Raw genomic sequence first — 12,744 nt, 5'->3', positions numbered from 1 at the left:
AGAGAGAGAGAGAGAGAGAGAGAGAGAAAGAGAGGTAATATGTGAATTGGTCCTAACGATGTCCCAGTCATGACAATTCAACAAGCTGAGCATACACAGGAGCTGGTGGGCAGGGACAGGGGTGGGGATTTGTGCCACTGGGACATGAGGCTGCTGCTGGGGGCACTTCCCCCCCCCCAACAATGCCTGGCCCCCCCCCCCACAATGCTCGGCCCAGAGGGGGGCATCAGGACAGGGGTGGGGCCTTGGCAGAGAGATCTCAGCACTCCTGTGTCAGGGTCTGAAGGCGCAGAGAGGAAGGGAGAGCAAATGGGCAGTTAGGGGGATCAGGCCAGGAGGGGAGAGCAGATAGACAGTTAGGGGGATTAGGCCAGGAGGGGAGAGCAGTTAGGGCCACCAGGCCAGCAGGGGAGCAGTTAGGGGCATCAGGAAGGCAGGCAGGTGAGCACTTAGAAGCCAGTGGTTCTGGATTGCAAGAGGGATCCCAGATTGGAGAGGGTGCAGGCCAGGCTGAGGGACACCCCCCATGCACAGATTTCATGCACCAGGCCTCTAGTATCCTATACAATAAAAGGCTAATATGCAAATTGACCAAACATTGGAACGACCGATCATTATGATGCACACTGACCACCAGGGAGCAGACGCTCAACACAAGAGCTGCCCCCTGCTGGTCAGTGTGCTCCCACCGGGGGAGCACTGCTCAGCCAGAAGTCCTGAGCTGGGCTCACAGCTGGTGAGTGCAGTGGCGATAGCAGGGGAACGGTGTTTTAATCCATCTCCCACCTCGGGGAGCGGGCCTAAGCCATCAGTTGGACATCTCCTGAGGGCTCCCGGACTGTGAGAGGGCGCAGGCTGGGCTGAGGGACCCCCCTCCAGTGCACAGATTTTGTGCACCGGGCTTCTAGTATATATATAGTTGACTGTTACAGATGTCCCCCATTACCCTTTCCCCCTTTGCCCCCTCCACCAAGCCCCTACCCACTCCCAGGCCTTCACCACACAATTGTCTGTGTCCAGGGGCTGTGGATTTAAGCATATAGGTTCTTTGGTTTAAGTCTTCCCCCCCTCTTCCCCCAAGATAGGTCGGTCTATTCCATGCCTCCACACTTTTGGACTTATTTTGCTGGTCAATGTATTTTCTTCATTAGATTCCACAAAAAAAGTGAGATCCTGTGATATTTGTCTTTCTCTGACTGGCTTATTTCACTTAGTGTAATACTCTCCAGGTCCATCCTGGATGTCTCAAAGGATAAGAGATCCTTCTTTTTTAAATGTTCCACAGTGTTTTTACCCTTTCATCTACTACTGGGCACATGGGCTGTTTCCACATTATGCACATGATCCTCGCCTTTGTGGCTGAGCTCTCCTGCTTGCTCCTGCCTCCTGACTTTTTGTTTCTACCTGCCCATTCTCCTAATTCCATCAGAAGACCTGAGAATCTTGCTGGGAGCTTGGTCATAGTTCATGTGTGTGTACATGGGGTGGGGTAGGGAGATAAACAGAGGCAGGTCTGGATGACCAGAGGGCTGAGGGCAAGAGAGAGATGATCAATTGAGATATCAGTACATTTTCTACTCTACACAAACATTGCTTTTTCCAATACTTTGCATGTGCAAAACACTCTTTTCTGTGCTACTCCTTCTCCCCAGCTCCTCTCTCTGCCTGCACTTGTTTTAAGGTTCATGTGTCCTAGAGTTTAACTGTTTAGTTTCCAGGGACCTCTTTGTTCAGTGGCTTCCCTGGGGTTGTGCCACCAGAACTCCTGCAGCCAAGGCAGAATGACCATAAGCTGTGGGGTCCTCTCCTCCTTTTTCTCAGAAACCCAAGTCAGGGGCACAGAAGTGGCCGTGGGAGAAAAGCATCTCTCTCCAGCAGCTGTGAGTGGGTCAGAGTAAGAGTGAAAGTTACGGCAAAAAGGGGAGAATTGAGCTGCCTGCCTAGTAGTGAGCACGAGAAAAAGCCACTGATCTGAGGCTCAACATTCTTCCGATCGGGGCTAGCATTCCCTCCGGGACCCTGACTTCCAGGGTCAGCATTCGGCCCCTTATGGCTGAGGACGGGAAAGAGGTAGGTGGTGGGCGATGGGCAAGGACTCCCCTTGTTTATTCTAGGAACCCAGCCATGAGTCTGAGCACCAGTTTTCAGTCTTTCAGTGAGAAGACACGGCCCCTGCAGCCTGGAGAGGACAAGGCACGGAGTGGGCACCATCGGAGTCCTGTGTGCATGGTACTGGATTCCTTGCTGGTGGTCCTCTTGGTGCCAGCCTCCAGTTACCCACGTGTGACATAGGGCCATGTTTCTTTCCTCAGGGCGGAGGTGGCTTGTAGCTTTTGGCTGCGGTCAGATAGCTTGGTGACGGAGAGGTCAAGGTCATGGCGGTGGCAAAAATCCCTCTGCCCTTGATCATGCCTAAATCAAGGTAACCTGAGTCTGTGTCGGGCAAAGCAACCTTATGTTTTGCATCAAGAAGATCATCCAAGCTGAGAAGACAGGCACTGGTGGGTTGGCAACGCCAAACCAGATGGCAAGCACCTTAGAAACTATGAATGCTTTGGGACCCACAGATGAGGCCAACTCAGATCTGGTCCATTGGCACGGTCCAGGGGCACCACCGTTTGGGACCAGATAGGTGAGAAAAGAGACGCGCTGGCTGGGTGGGGCAGACTTGGGGTCCAATCAGAAAGGATTTCTCTTCCTCCAGAAAAAGAAGAGTTTTGAGAGAGCTTCACTGAGCAGAGGGAAGCAGAAAAGGTAAATTAGGAAGGGAAAGCTGGGAATGGCAGTAAAATCCAATTTATATGGTAATCTATGCTCCGCTAATGTGGGCACGAGCTTGGGCCGGGCCCTTTGATTTATGGGAGTTCAGTGCGCGTCCTGACAGCTCCACACCTGCCCTCCAAGGAGGCGCTGCTGTCTAGCGGGCAGCCCGGCGGCTGGAGCATCGCAGGAGAGGGTCTGTGGCTTTGGGCTTTGGAGCAGAAAATTCCGGCTGCACGAGCGAGCGTAAGGACTAGGAAATCGTGTCAAGCTGGGGAGAGGCTTCTGGGGTGCTGGGGCCTGGTTTCCATGAGTCAGCCTGTCCCCATCCCATCTTTTCTGCGGGCAAGCATGGCCACTAAGAGCCCCCCTCCCCCGACCCCTGCCCATGCTCTGGCCTCTCTGCTGGGTCTGTGAGTCCAGGGAGCTTGGCTGACAGTAGCTGGGTGTACCACCCCCCTAGGTCTGGGGGTGCCCTCATTTAGGGCTTTAGGGCAGCAGAGCTCACCAGCACCACCCGAGTCTGTCCCCGCAGCCCAGGACCTCACATGCCCATGGGAGGGCTGGGAGGGTGTGAGCAAGTTTTCTTTCTCCGTCTGTATCAGAGCCCTTTGATTCCAGTACCTTGTTTTCCAAACTGGGCTCCAGGGAAGCCCAGTGCCCGTTCAAGGTCCCTGCCTTGCCCTCTACCTCCCTGAGGTCAGGCGCAGGGCTGCAGCCTCCTGACCCTTCTCCTCCGGGCTCCCGGCTCCCCTGCCAGGCCCAGACTCTCCCAGCCCATTTGTGGCCCAGCTGCCAGGAGCCCCCACCTGCCCCCTCTCTCCCGCCCTTTCCCCATCAGGTCCTTCCGTGCACCTCCAGGGAGGGGCTACGCTGGGAGACTGAGGAGGGGTGGGAGCAGCCAGCAGACAATGGTCTCGGAGCTTGGCGGAGCTTGGCTCTTCAATATTTATGAGCGCCGGCTCTAATGGAGGGAGGGGAGAACATTAGCAGCAATTTTCTTCTGTATTTTTTTCCTGGAAGTGCGAGGGCACAAGAAGAAGAAAGGAGCAGCAATAACCGTTTATGCCACTTAGCGGAGGGCGAGTGAGAAGAAGGGGAGGGCTGGGGGGCATCAAACCACAAAGAGGGACTTGGAGGGGCGTCCTCAGACACTCACACCAGGCCTTTGTGATGCCCTCTCCTCCTGCCACCCCCTCCAGGATGGGGAGGTGACAGGGGCAGAATGGGCAAATGGGAGAGAGCAAGACTCCAGGCAGCATAATGGGGGCCGATGCAGGGAACCGGATGTTCTACTCCCTGGCCTACCCCAGCTGCTGACTCAGGACAGCTCTTGATGTCTCCCAGATGTCAAGGGGATGTGGGTGGGCAGGGGACAGGTTCTCTGAGCTCTGGGGTGACTGCTGGTTTTCTCCGATGTGGCTCAATCACCTTCTTCTCTTCTATTTACAACTCATGCTCCCTCCATAGTACACCTCAGATCTCGGCTGCTGAGAAGCCTTTGCTATCTGCTCCATCCTGGAGTTCCTGTGGCAATGACACATTCGCTGCCCATTTAGCAATTAATCAAGAACGGTCCTGTAGCATCTCTTTCTGCCATCATCAGAGCGTGGTTGAGTCATCTGTTTAATCCTCAGCTCCTAATGGTCTAGGTGGTTATTCTGTGAGCTCTGAAGGCCAAGCCCAGGCCTCCGATGGTCTAGGGCAGTGGTCGGCAAACTGCGGCTCGGCAAACCGCGGCTCGCGAGCCACATGCGGCTTTTTGGCTCCTTGAGTGTGGCTCTTCCACAAAATACCGACTTCTGTGCATGGGCCACGAAGTTTCAATTACACTGCACGTGCGCGCCCCCACATGGTATTTTGTGGAAGAGCCACACTCAAGGGGCCAAAGAGCCACATGTGGCTCGCAAGCCGCGGTTTGCGGACCACGGGTCTAGGGCTGCACCCTGTGCAGGGACAGGGAAGATGGTGCATTTGGGGAGAAGGCACAGAAAATGCTGACCCCGTCTGTGGCTCAACTTCATCAAACTCTTCTCCCAGGGGGAGGTAGGGGGTCACAGGCAAACTTCCTCCACACTGAGTGGACCACCGGAAGTAGCGCTGGGAGCAGGAATGCCTTCTGTGGCTGTCTCTACGGCACAGCCTTTGCTGGGAGTGTCCGGGGCTGCAGCAGGGGCAGGACTGGCCCGAATGAACCCATCTCCCCCGCACACCTCTCACACCCTGTCCTTCACTCCCACACTCCACCGTGATAAGGGCCAGAAGGGCTGCCTCTCCCAGAGGCCTTGTCCCCAAATGGCCCTTTGCTTTCACACATCCAGGATTAGAAAGTTGGCTTCATTGTATAGCTCCCTTCCATCCTCCACTGCTCCTTCAGACTGTTATCTTGGTTCCAGAAGGCAGAGTTAGCCTCTCAGTGCAATTGTGTGGGAAGGGATTCCAGTCTGCGCGATAATTATACTTAAAAGTAGAGAAGAAACTTTCAGATGAATCCAAGATTGCACAGTGTGAACTGGTGAGCTCCCCAGCGCAGCGGTGAGAGGACCCCTAATGCAGGAGGAGGCCCAGGCCTGAGCCATGGGAGGACGGCTTCCATGCAGCCCCGGCCAAGGCCAGTGGGTCCCCGAGAACCAGCCGAGAGCTCGCAGGTCTGGATCCCGGCCTTGGGAGAAGGCTGTCACACAGAGCAGTCTCCTCCTCCTTCCACTCCCGCTCTCTTGTCTTACTTCTCTCTTTTCCTAAGGCGCTGTCATTCTGTCCTGTGAGAAAATGCCCCCAAGAAGCCCCACCAGAACCCTGCTTCCAGGGCTTAGATACATAGGGAGACAGGCTGCGGATGCTCACGCCATTGTTCCCTGAGTTCAAGCCTGTGTTTCCCACAAAAATCGAACTGAGCAACTGCATCGCAAAGTCTGCCTGGGCTGCCCTGACAGGGAGAGAGGGACAGGGCCCTGCCCGCTGGGGAGGAGACTGGTGGCTGGGGACCATGAGCAGGATGGAGGCCCTTCTGTGCCTCTTGGGTGTCTAGGTGCATAGATCTTGCCTGTTAAGGACAACAAAGATTAATATCAGTTACATTACTCCAAAGTGTGGCACCAGTCAGGGTCAGAGGGAGGTGCAGTTTCATCTCAGCAGGCCGGCTGGACATGGGGCTCTCCTCCTGCGCCCGCCCCCCGGCCCCCCTCAGCCCTCCACTCCCTCATGACCTGGAAGATTAATATCAGTTACATTACTCCAAAGTGTGGCACCGGTCAGGGACAGAGGGAGGTGCAGTCTCATCTCAGCTGGCCAGCTAGACATGGGGCTCGCCTCCTGCACACCCCCAGCCCCCTCAGCCCTCCACTCCGTCATGGCCCGGGGTCAGCTCATCGCACTGTGCCTCCCAGACTCACACGCAGCAGAGTTATTCCTGCCTTAGGTGAATGTTCAGAGGTTATATTCTCCTTTTGCTGAGAGGGCCTCTGCATGCAAGCTGGCAACATCCTCTTAGTGAAAACATGAAAACCAACTGCAATAACATAACAACCCCAAATTATCTGAGCAAGCTCCTAGAAGAAAACAAAGACTATCTTCATGACCTTGGGGGCACATAAGACATTTCTTACGCAGTGCACGGAAATACGAACCATGAAAGAGGAGAGCACTACACTAATCATGCTAAAGTAAGGCCTTTTTTCCATCGAAGTCATATTTAGAAAGTGAACAGGTAACCCCTGAACTGGAGGAAGATAGTCACACATCGGATGAAGAATCTGATGTTTAAAGGGCAAAAGAGTCAACAGGTACTTTACCAAAGAGGATACCCAGATGCCCAATGATCATATGAAAGGGTCCTCGACATCATGACTCATCAGAGGAACGCAAGCTAAAACCACCTTGAGACACCGCTGTGCACCCAGCAGAGTGATTCACTGGAAAAGTAGGACAAATCATGTCTTGGGAAGGTGTGCAGCGACCTGAGTCCCCAGCGTTTCTGATGGAAGTGTGCAATTTTCTCAATCACTTTGGAGAACGATCTGCCAGTGTCTACTAAAAACCCACACAGATGCCCACTCTGTGATCCAGCAGTTAGCTTATTAGAGATTCACCTGAAAGCAATAAAACACGTGTGCACAAGAAGAGCTGCACAAGCATGCTCACAGCAGCAGTGGGATACAACACAGCGGTGAGAAAGGACCAGTGGTACCAGGCCAAGCACGGATGAACCACAGACATTGCACGGAGTGAAATCAGTCAGAAACGGAAAAGTATACACTTTGACCCCCTTTAGATGAAATTTCATGTAAAACCAACCTATAGTGATAGAAGTCAGAATAGTAGTTACCTTGGGTGTGGGGGTGAGTATTTACTAGGAAGGAGCATGAGGAAACTTTTTGGGGAGACAGATGTGTTTTCTAGCTTGATCTGGTTGGTAGACGACTGTAAACATTCTTGGAGATGCACTGTTAATATTAGTGCACTTTGCTATAAAAAAGCATGCCTCGATTTTTTTTAAAAGGGAAAGGGGGTAGAAAAATGATAAATGTCCCCCTTGGGTCATGCAAACAGTCATTTCTGCTCTAATGCACTTTGCAATAAAAAAGCATGCCTCGATTTTTTTTAAAAGGGAAAGGGAGTAGAAAAATGATAAATGTCCATCTCTGCAAACAGTCATCTCTGCTCTAGAGAAGCGTGGAGAAAGGGGTGGGGTTATCTGATGACTCCTAGGGCAGTACAACTGTCAAATGACCTCTGAGTGACCCTGTTTGTTGCCATCACATCCCAGGCTGGGGTCCAGGGTGGATGGAAAACCTCTCAGGGTTGGTGACCAAGTCCCAGATTCTTGGCTTTGGGGAAGCACTTCTGGGCATGGCAAGGACTCTGCAGCTGCCTCCCTCACACACATTTGCTCAGGTTCAAGGGTAGACATTTCCATAGGTTGTCAGTGTTCCCCAGGAAAACCCCACCTCCCACCCCGAGGCAAGCTTGGTACAATCGAGTTGGACTGCGTCAGCAGGCTTGGTCAGAGATGCGTCTGGACTGGGACAGGTTCTGGGGGGTGTCCCCAACCGTCTTCTTGAGGTTCCAAGCCAGCCCTGTCCAGGTGTGGTCCGTGGCTGCAGCCTGACCGCATGCGGTCTCTCTCATGATGCCACTGCATGGAAATTAATAGTAAACGTCCAGGGACCTAATACTGTTAGGGGTGCTCATGCCTGTTGGACGTGCCATTAGAAAGTTGGGGCTTGTATGCTATAAATCTTTTTTTTTCTTCCACTTTTCTAATGTGTTTTCATTGCACTTTATAAAAACAATGGATGTGCGATGAATTAGAAACTTTTCCAAAGAGAAACTGGTCTTTCATCACAGAGAGCTTGAGGCGCATTTCCTTAAATGTCCTCCAAGGACATATGGAAGAGCTCGGGTGGGTCTCTGATAAGTCAGGGGCGGCTGCTGTCTGCACTTGGCAATTTTTCGAAACGCTGAGCAAAACAGCCTAATTGTAGTTTCCATAGTTACCAGCCACCACCGAGGAGAACAGGAGCAGATCTTAAAGGGAAAAGCCAAGCACAGGCAGAAGTCAGACGGGTGGGCAGGATGCTGGGCCTCGGAGGAGTCTCAGTCCCAGAGGGTGGCCGCTACTCTGCATCGCTGGAGCCAGTGACAGCGCCCTGGGGACCCAGTAATGGAACCACTGTGACGGCTTCCTAGGAAGGGCACTGAGGCAGACTGACCAGGGTCCGCGGCCTGGCTGGCAGGAAGAATCACCCTTCGGGTCCCACTCCCTGACCCGGCCCAGTGCCAGCTGCCGGAGAATCACCCACTCTCTCCACCGTGCAACCCACTGTCCACGGGCCTCCACCCAAAGCCACGCTGGACCTCAGGGAACGGGGGCAGGAAGGTTCTCGTACCAGCCCTGCTCCCCTTCCTGCTCAGGCCCGGGGCTAGGACTGGAGGCAGGGCCGTCTCATCACCATTGGCTGGGACCAGTGCTGCAGACCACCCAGCCACCCCCATGTCCAAGCATGTGCCTGGTTCTTCCTCCGTCCCTCACTCAACAACACTTCCAGGGCTCTGCTTGGGGCCAGACGCTATGCCAGTTGCTGAGGACACAGCAGAGCCCAGCCAGAGAGAGGCCTTGTCCCCATAAAGCTCACATTCCAATGGGAAAGACAGACAATGAAGGCGTACACATAAACGATAATGTCCAGTGATGGTACCCTCCATGGGCCTCCGGGGGGCATGCTGTTGGGCCAGGAGGGGCTGTGGTGACGGCGGGAACATTTACAGGCGGTCTTCGGTATTTGAAAAAAAAGGGCAAAAACATGGCCACAGAGAGAGACCGGGTTTGGCATTGTGACTCACAGGATCTGTAGCGAGCACCATCGGGGGGCATGCTGTTGGGCCAGGAGGGGCTGTGGTGATGGCGGGAACATTTACAGGCGGTCTTCAGTATTTGAAAAAAGGGCAAAAGGATGGCCACAGAGAGAGACCGGGTTTGGCAATGTGACTCACAGAATCTGTAGTGAGCACCACGCCAGCCAGGGCTCAGTAAATAACTTGTCCACCGGATCTGTGGAGCCAGGGAAGCCAAGGCTTAGTACGTCCCTCTTGACCCATGTCTTCGCGTCCCTGAACCCCCAGAGAGTCCCTTCATACCCACTTGGTCTCAGGTGTGACTTGGGTTTCCACACGCCATCTCAGGGCAGATGTGACCCTCCTTTTCCAAGGTGGGAAAGGGGTGAAGTCTGTGGCACCCCAGGAGCTTCCTGGGCCTCCAGCCGGCAGACGGCGCTGCTGCTCCTTAGCTCTGGGCGAGGCTGCTGGGAGCCAAGAGGACTGATGTTGCTTTAGGAAAATATTTGGATTCTGTGAAATAAGAAGCAGTCCCACCTCAGAATTATAGGCTCGTAAATCTCTCTGGGGGAAAAGGGCCAGGGGAATGGGGAGACTTGGGACATGAGTTTACGATCTCTCCAGAAGCCCTTGATGGAATTACAGCCTCATAACTCACCGGGCCTGCTCTTTCCTCCAGCTCTGCGTCGGGGCCCCCGGGAGGGCCAATCAGGGTGCCAGAGACCAGAGGTCTTAAGTGGGGCCTTTAGGGGAATACCAGGGGGGAGGTGGCAGTCAGGCTAGTTTATGGGCTGGGTGCTGGCAGCTGGGCCTCAGCTTTAAGAATTCTGGGCCGTCTGTGTAAGTGAGCTCCAAGGAGCCGAGAGGGAGGCGGCCAGCCAAACTCCAAGGGGACCCCAAACCAGACGGAGGGGCTCTGTGGGGCTCCCTGGGGGCATGGGGCAGGCACGCTCTGCAAGGACACTGGTCTCTCTTTGGAGGAGGTGGTGTGGCACAAGGGTCCCTGCTGCTCCCTTGCCTGGGCCAGGTCTGCATGTGGCCCTTTTACAAAATGACCATCAGTCTCATTAGGCAACAAGCACACAGCTGGGCTGCAGAACTGGGGCTGAGAGCAGGCCATTTGCGGAGGGAGCTGGCACTGACTTTCCTCCAGCTGGGACGATGTGCCCGCGGGAGGAGGAGGGGATGGCTGCCAATGTGTGGCGGCCTCCGTTACATCCAGGGTAAAATCAATCAATCATCAATCAATCAAGCCACAAGAAGCATGTTTTCAATGGCAAGTCAGTGGCTCATTGTTAAAAACAGCTACCTTTCTTGAGGTGTGCTTTCTATGTCAGACTGATTACACTTAATCCTCACAACTTTCTCACGAATCATTTCGCAGATGAGAGGAGTGAGGCATAGAGATGTAAATCGATGTGTCTAAGGCTGCAGCCTACAGCTAAGGAGGATGTTGGAGATTTGAACCCGATTCCTCTGTGACTCTTTGCATCCCATCAGGAAGCCCGCCAGTGTCTCTTCCCTGTGAATGACAGTCCCTAAATGTTTTGGCTAAATTCCCACTCAAATTCTATTCTATTCCTGCTTGAGTTCACAAGTGCAACCCAGTGCCTAACTTTGCTCCTTTTCTCTGCAATGTCCTTTGCATTTCCAATGCTATGGTGATAATCAATCTATCAATGAGAGATAGATAGGGAAAGAGAGAGAGAGAGAGAGAGAGAGAGAGAGAGAGGGAGAGAGAGAAGAGAAGTTTAGCATATTACAAGTTCCTTGTAATATAGCATGATCAAGAATATAAGCTTTAGAATCAGAGAAACCTATGCCCACAGCTCTGTCACCTCTATCACTTGCCATCTGTGGGACTGGAATTAATATTGCCTTGAGCCTCAGTGTCCTCATCCATAAAATGGTTGTAGTAAAGACAACTACTGGACAAAGCTGCTGGATCTTGGGAACTGAATGAGGTAATGTGTGTGATATGAATACATCAACTCACTTTATGAAATCCTCTCTCTGAGGAAGTCTTTTGTGGCCTGGGAGGTAACGTCCCTCACTTAAAGGGCACTGAATCTGGTTACGGTCCTGCCCAACACTTGTATTCTCTTCCTTATTTCCTCCAAGTATCTTATCAACACTATATTTTCTGAAGGGACCTAATGTTTTCCCCCCACTGACTTTATTTTTATTGTTGACACGATTACAGATGTTCCCCATCCCCCCTTTGCCCACCTCCACCCAGCCCCCATCCCTAGCCCCCACTCTGGCCATCACCACACCATTGTCTGTGAAGGGACCTAACGGTTTTAATTGATAGGCTACAGAAGACTAAAATCATTGAGAAAACCTTGTCTTCAGGATATGTTTGGTTTCCTTACATGATCGTGCTCGGCTACCTGATCTTGTGGTCCAGTGCTTTAGAGAAAATAATGAGCATATTTATCTTATTACTATGTATCCAGCGTTGAGTTCAGAAAAAAACGTAATGTAAGACCTAGTCTATTACTGAATGGAGGAGACAGGACGTAAAAAAGCTGCAATTGTTAGGGAATACAATGATCACCTGCATATCGGCATTGCTTCTGTTCAGATACAGTGCTGAGCAGTGCATTACAGGCAATTAGAAGCTACAGCCGCTCAGGGGAAGGTGCACAGAAGAGAGAGGCAGGAGGTGCCGAAGGTTCAATAGCAACAGGTCCCTCTGAGGAGTCATCTGTGAATCTGATGAGTCACTGAGCTGGTGGGCGCATCCAGTCTCGCGAACCTGCCCGTCTAGGTGTTGCTGTGATGTTCTTTCCTCATCTCACATGTGTCACAACTTTCAAGGTGGAATAAAAACTTGCTTTTCGTTGTGAATAATGGAAAGAAGGAGAAAAGGCAGCCACCGTGGTTGGTGATGGAAATAATGGAGAAATGAAGAGGTAGAAGGAAATTGAGGGCTCTTACCTAGAAAACACTTTTTGAAATGACTTTAATCTTGCTCTCAGAGAATCACTAAGGGTTTCACTTTTAAATTTTTATTGAATTTATTGGCGTGACATTGGTTAATAAAATTATATAGGTTTAAGGTGTACAATTCTATAATACATCATCTATATGCTGTATTGTGTGTTCACCACCCCAAGTCAAGTCTCCTTCCATCACCACTTATTCCCCTGTACCCTCTTCTACCTCCTCTCACCCCCTTTCCCTCTGGTAACTGCCATACTGTTGTCTGTGTCTAGGAGTGTGTTTTCCTCTGCCTGATCCCTTCACTTTTTTTTTTAACCTGGCCCCTAATCATCCTCCCCTCTGACAGCTATCAGTCTGTTCTCTGTATCTACGAGTCTATTCTACTTTGTTTATTAGTGTATTTTGTTCGTTAGATTCCACATATAAGTGAAATCATATGATATTTGTCTTTCTCTGACTGGCATATTTCACTTAGCATAATACTCTCTGTATGGCCATCCATGCTATGGCAAAAAGTAAGATTTCCTTATTTTTTAATGGCCAAGTAGTCTTCCATTGTGTAAATGTACCACATCTTTTTGTTGTTGTTCTTGTTAATCCTCACTTGAGGATATTTTTCCATTGACTTTTAGAAAGAGTAGAAGGGAGGGGGAGAGACAGAGTGAGAGAAACATTGATGTGAGAGAGACCTCAGTCCGCTAG

Source organism: Myotis brandtii, unplaced genomic scaffold (genome assembly GCF_000412655.1).
Source record: "Myotis brandtii unplaced genomic scaffold, ASM41265v1 scaffold1084, whole genome shotgun sequence".
NCBI classification, from domain to species: domain Eukaryota; kingdom Metazoa; phylum Chordata; class Mammalia; order Chiroptera; family Vespertilionidae; genus Myotis; species Myotis brandtii.
The sequence above is the reverse complement of the archived record's forward strand: the minus strand, read 5'-3'. Positions refer to the sequence as shown.